This window comes from Phyllostomus hastatus, unplaced genomic scaffold, assembly GCF_019186645.2.
Source record: "Phyllostomus hastatus isolate PE091 unplaced genomic scaffold, TTU_PhHast_1.1 phas_contig_40, whole genome shotgun sequence".
NCBI lineage: Eukaryota > Metazoa > Chordata > Mammalia > Chiroptera > Phyllostomidae > Phyllostomus > Phyllostomus hastatus.
This window is the reverse complement of record NW_025333872.1, coordinates 25,339,699-25,351,525: the sequence shown is the minus strand read 5'-3', so window position 1 is coordinate 25,351,525 and position 11,827 is coordinate 25,339,699. Positions and strand designations below refer to the sequence as shown.

At 36.4% G+C, this 11,827-nt stretch overlaps 1 pseudogene; it reads right to left on the bottom strand.

Moving 5' to 3' along the window:
• Positions 1 to 3,641: 3,641 nt before the first annotated feature.
• On the bottom strand, positions 3,642 to 3,819 carry LOC123822341 (annotated as a pseudogene).
• Positions 3,820 to 11,827: the final 8,008 nt, after the last annotated feature.

Below are 11,827 nucleotides of genomic sequence, written 5' to 3'. Positions count from 1 at the left end.
ATTGTGAAGGAAAGTAAAGGGACACTAAGTAGAATGGCAAAATGTAAAAACACATCACATGTAAATATATTTGTACTATAGTTTGAAAAACTGAAGGTAACTTTCTAAAGTAGTGTATTTTTCTAGCTATAAAATAATTTTAAAAAATAATGTAAAATTCAAGCTGTGTTAATTTGTAGTAGTAGCTATAAAAGCATAGATGTAAAAGGGTAAAATGGCATATCCTAAATTCTCTGGCACCTAGAATTACTTTCAAAAGTAAAAGGAAATTATATATAGAAAACAGATGAGAGAATAGCAGAAGAGTTTCCTGTATTGTGGTTAGATTTTGTGTTTTGATTGTTACATAAAGCTGATATGAACACTCATGCTTGGCTCTTTGTAAGGGAAACACATACTTTTATTTTTCTCAGATAAATACCTAAGTGTAGGATGGTGAGATTATGAAATAGGTGGTGGGGGGACTGAATGTGGGAGGTGGGGGTGGGTATGGCAGGGGAAAGTAATAGGGGAAAATGGGAACAACTGCAAGTGAACAACAAAAAAATTGAAACCAAATATTTTAAGAAACTGGATTCCAAACCTGTTTTAGTATTTTACATTCCAATGGGAATCTATGAAGAGTTGTAGTTCCCCCACCTTCTCACCAAAGCCTGGTGTGGTCTGCTATGTGAAGGTCAGCCACTCTGATAAGTCTGTCACAGTTTCTCCAAGTTATTTTAAATTTTAGTTTTCTAATGACTAATGATGTTGGGCATCTATCTTTTAATGTGGTTACTTGTGCTTTATATATCTTGGGTAAAGTATCTGTTTAAATATTTTTGCCATTTTTAAAATTATGATTATTTTTTGAGTTGAAGAAATCCTTTATATTCTAGACATAGGTCCTTTATCAAATATGTGATTTTAAGACATTCTCTTCCAATCTGTGGCTTGTAATTTTTTCCCTTATTGGTACATTTTGATGATGTGAAATTTTTAATTCTGATAAGTTTATCCATTTGTTCTTTGTGGATTATGTTTTTGGTATAATAGCTGAGGAATCTTTGCCTAACTAAACTTCCAAATTTTTCTCCCATATTTTCCTCTAGAAGATCGATAGTTTTATAGGTTTTATTATAGGTTTATGATCCAATTTGAGTTAAGTATGTAGGGATTTATTTATTTATTTTAAAGTATGGATATCCAATTGTCTCAGCAAAATTTTTTGAAAATGCAATTCTTTTCCACCAAATTACCTTTGAGTCTTTGTCAAAAATCAGTTGTCTATAAAAAGTGAGTCTTTTACCAGACTACTTTTTATATTCCATTCCTTTATTGTCAGTCCTTATGACAATACAGCACTGTCTTTCTTGGTAACTGTTATCTCTCTAATTTTGGTGTTCTTTTTTTTAAAGATTTTATTTATTTATTTTTAGAGAGGGAAGGGAGGGAGAGAGAGAGAGAGAAACATCAATGTGCGGTTGCCGGGGGTCATGGCCTGCAACCCAGGCATGTGCCCTGACTGGGAATCGAACCTACGACACTCTGGTTCGCAGCCCACGCTCAAAAATTTTGGTGTTCTTTATCAGAGTTGTTTTTGCTTAATCTAGGTCCTTTGTAAATACATGTAGACTTTGGAACCAGTTTGTCAATTTCTATCAGTAAGCATACTGGTATTATGTTTGGGAGTGTATTGAATCAACTAGATAAGTTTGGGGAGAAATGACATCTTAACAATACTGAGTCTTCATATCCATAACAAAATTATATCTCTTTATTTACATAAGTCATCTTTAATTTTTTTCAGAAATATTTTACAGTTTTATCATACAGACTTTCCACAGTAAACATTGTTTGTTTTGTAAAAAATATGTTAATTTAACCAATGTGATTTAATTTATAGGCATAATTTTACTTATCATCTATTTACTGTCTGTAGACTCTGTAGTAAGAGTGCCTCTTCTGTTCTTGGAATTATAATTTGTATTTTTCCTTTTCTATTCTGATATGATCGGAGGTTTATCAATTTTATTGCTCTTTATTAAGGACCAGATTTTGGTAGGGTCATTTTATATTTGTATGAAAATAGCTTATATATATATATTCTCTCTTGGGTAGTAGGTAAATAATTGAGAATAAGGGAACTATGAATGCTTTCTTCTGAGAAACAGTTATTTCATTAACCATTCATATTTATAATTTTTCCCTATTTCTGAGTGGTTATTTTGACATAGACTCTATTCTAACTTGTAGACTCCCAGAAAACACATCTACGATAATTAAGAACTTACAACAAAATCTATAAAATGGTTAACTTTAAAATGTTGTATTTGTCTTTTTAATTAAAATATATAGTAAATTGTGTTACAACCTCTCTAGGTTTGTTACAGAACAGACAAGGGGGGCCTGGGACGATATACTATTATTGAAAGAAGGCACCGGGTCCGTTATGTCCGCCACCCTAGGAAAGACGTCTCTCAATGCCAGAGATTCGTGCAAAGGAAAGGAAATGTTTATTTAATGCTATACTAACTTAAAGTAGTGACCTAATGTCTTTATCAAAAATCCTAAAGTCCCTAAAAACACCCACAAACACACAGTCCTTCCTTCCTTTCCCCTTTGCCCAGTCCAGAGTACCGTATCTCAAGAAAGGAAATAGAAGTCCATGGCTCAGGCAGTCCTCCGGTTCTTAGTTAGTCCTCCATCTCGACTGGGAGACCTCCCTGGGTTCCCAGCACCCTCGGCTGAGTCGCCAGAATCTCTGCTAAAACCAGGTGGTGGTTCCCCCTTCTAAAGCTGTGGGGGTCCCCACTCTGGCACAGGCATGTGGTCCTCTCTCCCAGGGCCACGGGAGTCCCCACCCTGCCAGGCCACGTGGTTCTCTCTCTCAGGGCTGTGGGAGTCTCCACTCTGCTAAAGACACATGGTTCCCCCTCCTCAGGGCTGCAGGAAGGGGAGAGTCCCCACTCTGTCCAAAGCCGCGTGGTTCCCCCTCAATGGCTGCCGTGTCTGGGTTTAAATCCCCCGCACCAATCTTCTTCTGCAGCCCCATTTCCTACTCCTCCTACACTTGGGCACACTTGCCCTCAATCTGCTGTTTTCTCCAGCTTTTCTGGTCGCCATTGTGGTTCTGGGCAGGTGTCACCCCATGTCATGGAGCCAATCTTCTCCCAGCTCCCACGCAGGCGCTGTAACTCAGGGGACCTGCCCCCGAGTCACATCTTGGGTGGGGGGATCCCTTTCCATTCCCCTGGCCTTGAGCATGGCCATAGCTATTTAGCATATCTAAGTGACCAGCCAAAGGCTATAGGTATACTAAATGACCATGCCATGGATTAGCTGCAAAGCTGCCCTGCATGTTCTTGCTCTGTGTGCCCCTTCCCCCAACTCACACCTGTGGGGGAAGGGGTGAAGACACCCTAAAATCTCCTGGACACCTTAAGTTCTGGACCCCATTTCAAATGCCTATTTAGGGTCCCCCATCTTGGCTGCACCCTGTAACAGGTTGATAAGAATTGTATCTTGTTTATATACATTAGCAGAAAAATTGTGCAAGATATAATATTGCATTATTTTAATGTAATGGTTAAATTAAAATTCATGCAAATATTTTGTGGGAATCACTATTAGACAGTATTGTATAAGCCTGTGGGTTTTTTTAGGGGACAGTGCAAACACAGTCCCCCACTACCACAAATTGTGCAGCTGAGTTTCCCACATTTGGGGAAATTGCAGCGGTCAGTATATGGATAACCAGTGCATTGGAGTGCAATGGGTGAGCTTCACCTTGGGAAAACCACCTTTGTGATCATGATATCTCCCCTGCCAGGTTTCCTTGAAATAAAACCTGTGTTTATTCCTTGATAAAAACCATATGATCTCACCTATGAGTGGAACCCAATCAACAAAACAAATAAGCAAGCAAAATATAACCAAAGACATTGAAATAAAGAACAAACTGACGATAACCAGATAGGAGGGGGAAGAGGGATAACAGGGTAAAGAAAGGAAAAGGTTGTCAAGGAACACATATAAAGGACCCCTGGGCAAAGCCAAGGGTGGGTAGGATTAGGGGTGGGAAGTGGGTGGGGGTGGGGCAAGGGAAAGTGGTGGTGGGAAAATGGAGACAACTATATTTGAATAACAATAAAAAAGGAGAGGAAAAAATGTTAAGAACTTTTAAAGCTGGCTGCCTTCATTTTCATTCTTTTAGTTTAGCAAATTAAAAGAGAGGCTTTTGGGGGAATTAAATAAATTGATTTTAGTTTTACCTTAAAGTAGTCCATTAGATAGCTCTCCTGAATAGCAGTGTGTCTGTCGAATTCTGAGTCTGGATTTTCATTTGACCTCATACAGTAACTGTAATTGTGGCTTATACAGCTAAGATATGAGAATGAGGACAAGGATGATGACACTGAGTTGCATAGTCTAATTAGTTTGATCTTTCCATGCAGTATCTTTTTGAAAATCCAAATGAGAAGATAGAAATGTTTGTTTTCAGTGAAAGAGGTCATGTGGTGTTCAGTTTTCAGTGGTCATGGCTGCAGGAAGAAATATCCAATATGCACTTGCTCATTGGTTTGTTAAATTAATATATATTTATTGCTTAATATGTGCCAAGAACTTCTCCATATGCTTTAATTATAAAGGTTAAAACATTAAACTAAATAAGCATAAAAAATTTTGAGTCAACCAAGGAATGCACAAATGGGTAGAACAACAAATCAATGTTTTTATCTCTCCCTTTCCCTCTCTAAAATCAATAAAAACAAAAATTAATTTTTTTTTCAGAGAAGTTGCCATGTTGAATGAGAAGAACATAAACCAAAGACTAATCCCTACAAAATAACCACTGTATATTGAAGATCTGAATCAAGGAAAAAGGGCTATGGATGGGAACATGGCAGTCCCAGAGAGACAGGGAGAACAGGAACAAATTACAAAGACTTCTGCCATGGAGACCTTAGGATGTGATTTTTCCACAGCACAAATGCCTTAGAGTCTTAATAGTGACCGAAAATTTGGGGTTCTAAGAAAAGCCTAATACATTCACCAATCAGTAGTAGTTAACTAATAACTTGTACAAGCCTACTAGAATGTTGGAGCTGGGCCTTTTAACTAGATCTATTTCATCGAGAACATTCAGTGTATATAAATGCTTTTAATATAATAGAATAAATAAATGAATATGTATACAGACTATTGTTTTTCTGAGTAGAAATATGAATATATTTAACTATTTTATTTTTTATATAATACAATCAGATTATTAAAAACATTTTAAGGAAATGAATTAATTTATTATTACTCATTGTTATATACAGCTCTCACCAGTAGGTATAACCAAAGAACTATCTACCTCAATTGTTGTGTCACTGAAATATGCTATGTCGCATATACTTGATGCTCTATGAATATTTGGTGGATGAATGAATCAAATACTGTAATATTTATAATGAAGCTTCTTTTGTCCTTGAATATATTATGTGTTGTTCCTTTGGGTTGGCATCAATTCAATTTTCTCTCTGCTCAAAATTCTATTTTTATTTCTCCATCAAAAAATATATGTGTCTTCTATAGACTTTCTAAAAATTTCTCTTATATTCTCTTACTAAAACCATTGATCTTTTGTTTTAAAATTTTAAGGGTTTTTATAATACATTATGAAGATTTTCTGATAACTCACCAAGAAGCAAATATCTACACTCTTTTAACAAATAGCTTTGAGTTAGGAAAACAACTTTTATTGAGGTAAGATTGGTATATAACATTATATTAGCTTCATGTATACAACATAATGATTCAATATTTGTACGTGTTGTGAAATTATTACCACAGTAAGTGTAGTTAACATTCACCAGTGGATTTTGTTTATTTGTTTTAGACAGAGTGGAAGGCATGGAGAAAGGGAGGGAGGGAAACATCAATGTGTGGTTTCCTCTTGTGCACCCCCTACTGGAGACATGGCTCACAACCCAGGCATGTGCCCTGACTGGGAATTGAACCAGCAACCCTTTGGTTTGCAGGCTGGTGCTCAATCCACTGAGCCACACCAGCCAGGACTCCTTTCCTTTTGATAAATGCATATAAGTGAAATTGCTGGATAATATGGTAGTTCTATTTTTAATATTTTTGAGGAACCTCTTTACCATTTTCCAGGCAGCTGCATATGGTGAAAGATTTAGAGGTAATACTGTTTGTTCCCACCTGAAATAAGAACAGCAAACAGATAAAGTAGCAGAAAGACACAAAAACCTGATAAGGAGATATAGAGGAGAAAGTCTCTTGAGGGGAAAAAAACAAACAAGAAAAACAAAGACAAAAACACAAGAGCTCAAAGACCTTTATGTATATTGGGGGCAAGAGGGAGTGAAATTCACATACCCATGTCCAGAAAAAGGCTCACAAAAATAGTTGAGAAAACCCCAAGCTCTCACGTTTGGTGGATCTGTGGGCTTTGTACAAAGAAGAGGCAAAGACAAAACTGCAAAGTCTTCAAAAGAGATAAAGACAGAGCTGTAGGTGGCCTGACTTAGCTAGCATTGAAAGAGTTACCAGCTCACAGCCAGTCTAAAAAGACCTGGCTTACTTTTTAGGCTCAAAACTTTTAAGGAAGTCCCTATCAAGTTACTGGCTGACCCCTGAGATAATGAAGAAACTTCAGTGACCACACATGCCAAGGAATACAAAGTGCCAAAAACCCAAAACAAACTATAAAACTATAAGCATAGCAAAATGTACAACCACAGTGTTTTAACAACAAGGTCCATATTAGCCCTCTGGAACCAGCAATCTGCATGAACACAGTTCCCATCCCATATTCACCATTAGATGTTGGTGATGGGAGATGGTAGGCATGCAAGTAAAAATTCCACAATAATCTCTTACTAAAAATCAGCAGCCTTTTTTCTCAGCAGTCTTCAGGTTGATGAGAGTTTTATGTTAAAACCTGGGTTGATTCTGTAAGCCTTTAACAGATTTTAATGGTTTTGGTGGAAGGACTAGTTTTTTGAGTGCCTTTTTTTCTGCCATTTTTCACAATGTCACTCCTGCAGAAAATATTTTTATCTTATCTGTATCCTTACTGTTTATGTTTAATGTTTATCAATATATATTATACTCTAGATCTTAAATGAAATTTAATTCTAATTCTATTTCTTTTGCACAAATGTTTTGTTTTTCATTTATGAAATATCATTTGCCTTTTTGACACCAAATTCTTTTAAAGATTTTATTTATTTATTTCTAGAGAGGGGAAGGGTGGGAGAAAGAGAGGGAGAGAAACATCACTGTGTGGTTGCCTCTCCCATTGGGGACCTGGCCCACAACCCAGGCATGTTTCCTGACTGGGAATCAAACCAGGGACCCTTTGGTTCACAGGCCAGTGCTCAATCTACTGAGCCACACCAGCCAGGGCAAATTCTTTTATATTTTTTGTGCTTTTCATAATCTATTATTTGTTTTATTTGTTATTGCTATCTAAGTTTAATATTTTGATATAGGGTCCCTAGGTGTGATTGATTTTCACAATGCTATATACTGTTGGAAACAGGTAAGTACCAATTGTAGTCACCTACAAATAGTCGAGCACAATGGAGAGTGGCATTGATACAATCTTGTGACCATTGACGTGACTCCAATAAAATTATCTTATAACATTTACATTTAAAATTTTAACAGAAGTCTGCTTTTGATGATATGTTTGGACAGTGTATTTATGCATAATTGATTATGGGAATAGAATGAATAATCAGCCCCTAAGGTAAAACACATATATTTGGGGTTTTCTGGTTAGCATTCCTTTTCTATGTTAATAAAATTTGATATTTTATCCATATTTTCCTGATATACAGATGAATATAGTAAAATGATTTTTTAAACTTTAATTCTGAATGAAATTGTTAAAATTAGTGAAAAATGTATTTAGTTAATTTAATTGACCACAACCAATCATAAATATTGCCTCAGCCTGGTAGTAGTGAATAAAATACACTGGAGAAATTAGCTCAAGTAATACTTATTATTTTCTACATGCTATCTCTTACTTCAACATACACATGGCTTGAGTAACCATGTAATATAAGGATTCAATGTGGAAACTTAAATTCTAAATTCTAAATTATGTGTTGGGATCATTAGACCAGACTCCTCTCTCAATGGAAATAATAAATGATGAAAATTACAATTTTATTACAGGACATTTTAAAATTAATTGGACTGAGATGAGTTTTCACTAAATTCTTAAATTGCATTTTTTTTTCATTTTTACATTACTTATACTTTGTAACTCTGTAGTTTTCTTGAAATCACCTGAAAAATATGACTTTAGTCTGAAAGTGTTACCATGCTTTGAAATCCTGTTCTCAGCTGTTTCTTCGTGACAGCTGCCAGACAACAGAGAGCTGGCCTGTTTGGCTTACACACCAAGACTTGCTCCTCCCGCCCTTTGCTATGCTGCATGAAGATCTTTTGTTGACATCTAACTGTAGCAGCCTTATGTCTCTGGACTACAAATAAGGAGTACTCTGGGAGAGGTCTGGAATTTGTACCATTATGTACTGGAATGGGGCCAGAGGCTGACTACATGATTTTTGAGACCAGTGACAGATTTAATATCTCTTTTCTCCAGAAGCTAAGTGATTTGAATCACTGTTGAAGATGTTTCTGGATAACATTGACCTTACATTGGTAGACTGGATAAAGAAGATTGCTTTCCTCATATTTGTGTGCCTCAGTCAATCAGCTGCAAACATAAATAGAAAAAGTCTGATCATCCCACATTTAAGAGAGTGTTCCTTGTACCTGACTGTTTTCCATCTGAGACATTGGCTTTTGCCTGCATTGAACCTAAGCACCAGCTCTTCCTGGATCTCCAGCCTGCCCGTCTTTGGACTGAAATTTACACCATTGGCTCTCCTTGATCATAAGCCTCAGACTCAGACTGGAACTAACCCATCAGCTCTTCTGTGTTTGCAGCCTACCACCTTAACCTGGAGATTTTGGGACTTGTTTATGTGTGCGTATGAGTGTGCATATATCTGTATCTGCATCTATATCTATCTATATCTGCATCTATATCTATACCTATATCTATATCTATATCATCTATCTATATCTATATCTATCTGTATATATTCTTTTGGCCCTGTTTCTCTGAAGAAGCCTAACTAATACACGTTATTTTTAATTTATGTTTCTATTTTTAGTATGTAGAGTTTTATTTTCATTATTACTCTGATTTAAGGGAATAATTTATATTTTAAATTGATTTCAGTAAGGTATTATGAAAATGGTAAAATACATAAAACATGTAATTTTTGTGTTAGGCTGTATTATGAAGTAGAAAGTCAAATGTGATATGTTTTATTTTGCCTTTGTGACCTATATTAACACAATCTTCTGAACTATCTGATATGATCACTAACTATTGATCATTAACTAACTATTTTGAGTTAGATAATAAACTATTATGTTTATACAAGTTTCTACATTAAAAAATGTAGAAAAGACAGCAAAGGTGCTCCCTGTACCAAAGAACTCCCTATTCCAAAAACATATATACTCATATGAAAAAATTTTATAAATTTTGTCCTTATCTAACCTTTAGCTAACCTTATCTAACCTAAGTATTTAATAAATACTTAATTATATGACTTTAATGTGTTATTGATATATTAATGCATGAGGCTATATAATCATTTCAAATCAATCATGATATAAACAAGCAAACAAATTATGTATAAAAATAGAACATCTTACAATTAGCAGAGAGCACTGATGGAACTTGCTTCCATAAATTTCCCTCTGACTTAGTTGGCAAATGTAACATAAAGGGGTTATAAATGCTGCACATAGTCATCATTATTTACTAACAGAAAGTATACCAATTTGAGAGAAATTTTCCATGAAACTGCTAACTATTGCCATTTACTGCAGGCATATGATGTGCCAAGCACTACGCTAAGAGCTTCGTTATAGGAAATTAGAGGTGGCTCCTCTAAATGGACCAGCTGGCTCTTTGGTCCTCTTTAATGACTACAGACTGGAACTTTAGAACACTGGGGGAGGCTCATCAAAGGGTTTCAGCAAATACGTTACTCCCTAAGAAGCAATCCCCAGGAAATAGGTTGATATTTCCTGGATTTATGGTCCTGTGGTAGAAGGTGAGAGGCTTCACTTAACAAGGGCCCCAGTCTAGGATTGTTGACAAGGTTTCCAGCTTTTTCATGCTCCATCAGTGATTCTGAGCTCTGGTAGAACTAAAGAATCTCCTGGGCAACTTTTTTTTTTAATTCATTTCTTTTTATCCTCACCTGAGGACATTTTTCATTGCTTTTATTTTTATTATTTTTTATTCTTGTTTATTCTATTATAGTTGTCCCAATTTCCCCCCTTTTCCCACCTCTGCCCAGCCTACTCCCTGGTCCCACTGTCAATCTCCACACTGTTGTCCATGTCCATGGGTCATTCATACATGTGCTTTGACTAGTCCCTTCCCCTTCTTTACACAATTCCTCCCTTCTCCCCACTTTTTTGGCAGTTGTCAGTCTGTTCCATGTTTCCATGTCTGTGGTTCTGGTTTGCTTGTTAGTTTATTTTTTTTTACATTCCTCTTATAAGTGATATCATATGGTATTTATCTTTCACCTTCTGGCTTATTTCACTTAGCATAATGCTCTCTAGTTCCATCCATGCTGTTGCAAAAGAGTAGGAGCTCCTTCTTTCTTTCTGCTTCATAGTATTCCATTGTGGAAATGTACCATAGTTTTTTAACCTACTTATGTACTGATGGACACTTAGGCTGTTTCCAGCACTTGGCTATTGTCGATAGTGCTGCTATGAACATAGGACTGCCTAAAAATGTCCTGAGCAACTTTTTAAAGACACTCATGTGCAGGCCCCATCCCTGTAATGTCTATTTTAACTCTGTGGTGTTTTCCATGGCACACACAAAAGTATACAATAATATTGTAGCATGCAGGCAGAGTTCAGAGCTACTGGACTATGAGGGACAGTGAAGCCTTTTTTAAAAAAAAACGTTCTCCTTGACAGGAAAGGCAGAGATGATAGCTGGTGTTCAACTCTTCCCTCAACTCCCCAGGGTGTATCCCTAGTAGACATTGTTTAAGGGAAGACATGCTGTATTATTTCTTATCCTGTTGATATTAGTTGACCTTGAATGCAAGAACAAGCCTATTCCTAAATAGGGAGATATAGATTCAAAAAGGTAAACCAGAAAAAATGCTTAAACACAAGACACTTTAAGCACAGAATTTGCATTTGTTATTCATTCTCCCTCAAGTGCAAATACAGCTCTTGTTCCAGATAAAGAATGACAAAAATCACAGTATGAATTGACATTGGGAATACTTTGTTTAGGATCAAGTGCATTACTGTTTATGTCTCTCACAGGAAAAAAAAATTCGCTATGTGGCAGGTGATTGGGGAGAGTCACTTAGGACCATGTAAAATTTATGTAAGGATCTGTGAACCAAAAGGGGCTATGCAATAAACCTGACAAATTCAGGTGGCTCACATGGCAGTCTAGACAAGCTCAGTGAACAAAAAAACAATGCTGGATGGTCTGATCACAAATTCCTAACTGGGTGGAGCATGGTGGGTAGCCATGTCCCAGGCATATAACTTCCTTAGCAAAGATCAGTATTTATCTTTAGTGAGCTCCTTCCTTTATTTGTGTGCATCTAGGAGAACATACCTTTAAAGCATCAGAGTAATTTTCTTTTTCAGACCCCTCAGTGGCATGATCACATGCACAGAGCACAAGCCCACCAGAGCCAGAGACCACAGAACCCTTATTGTGATCTTGTTCTCCTATACCATCACT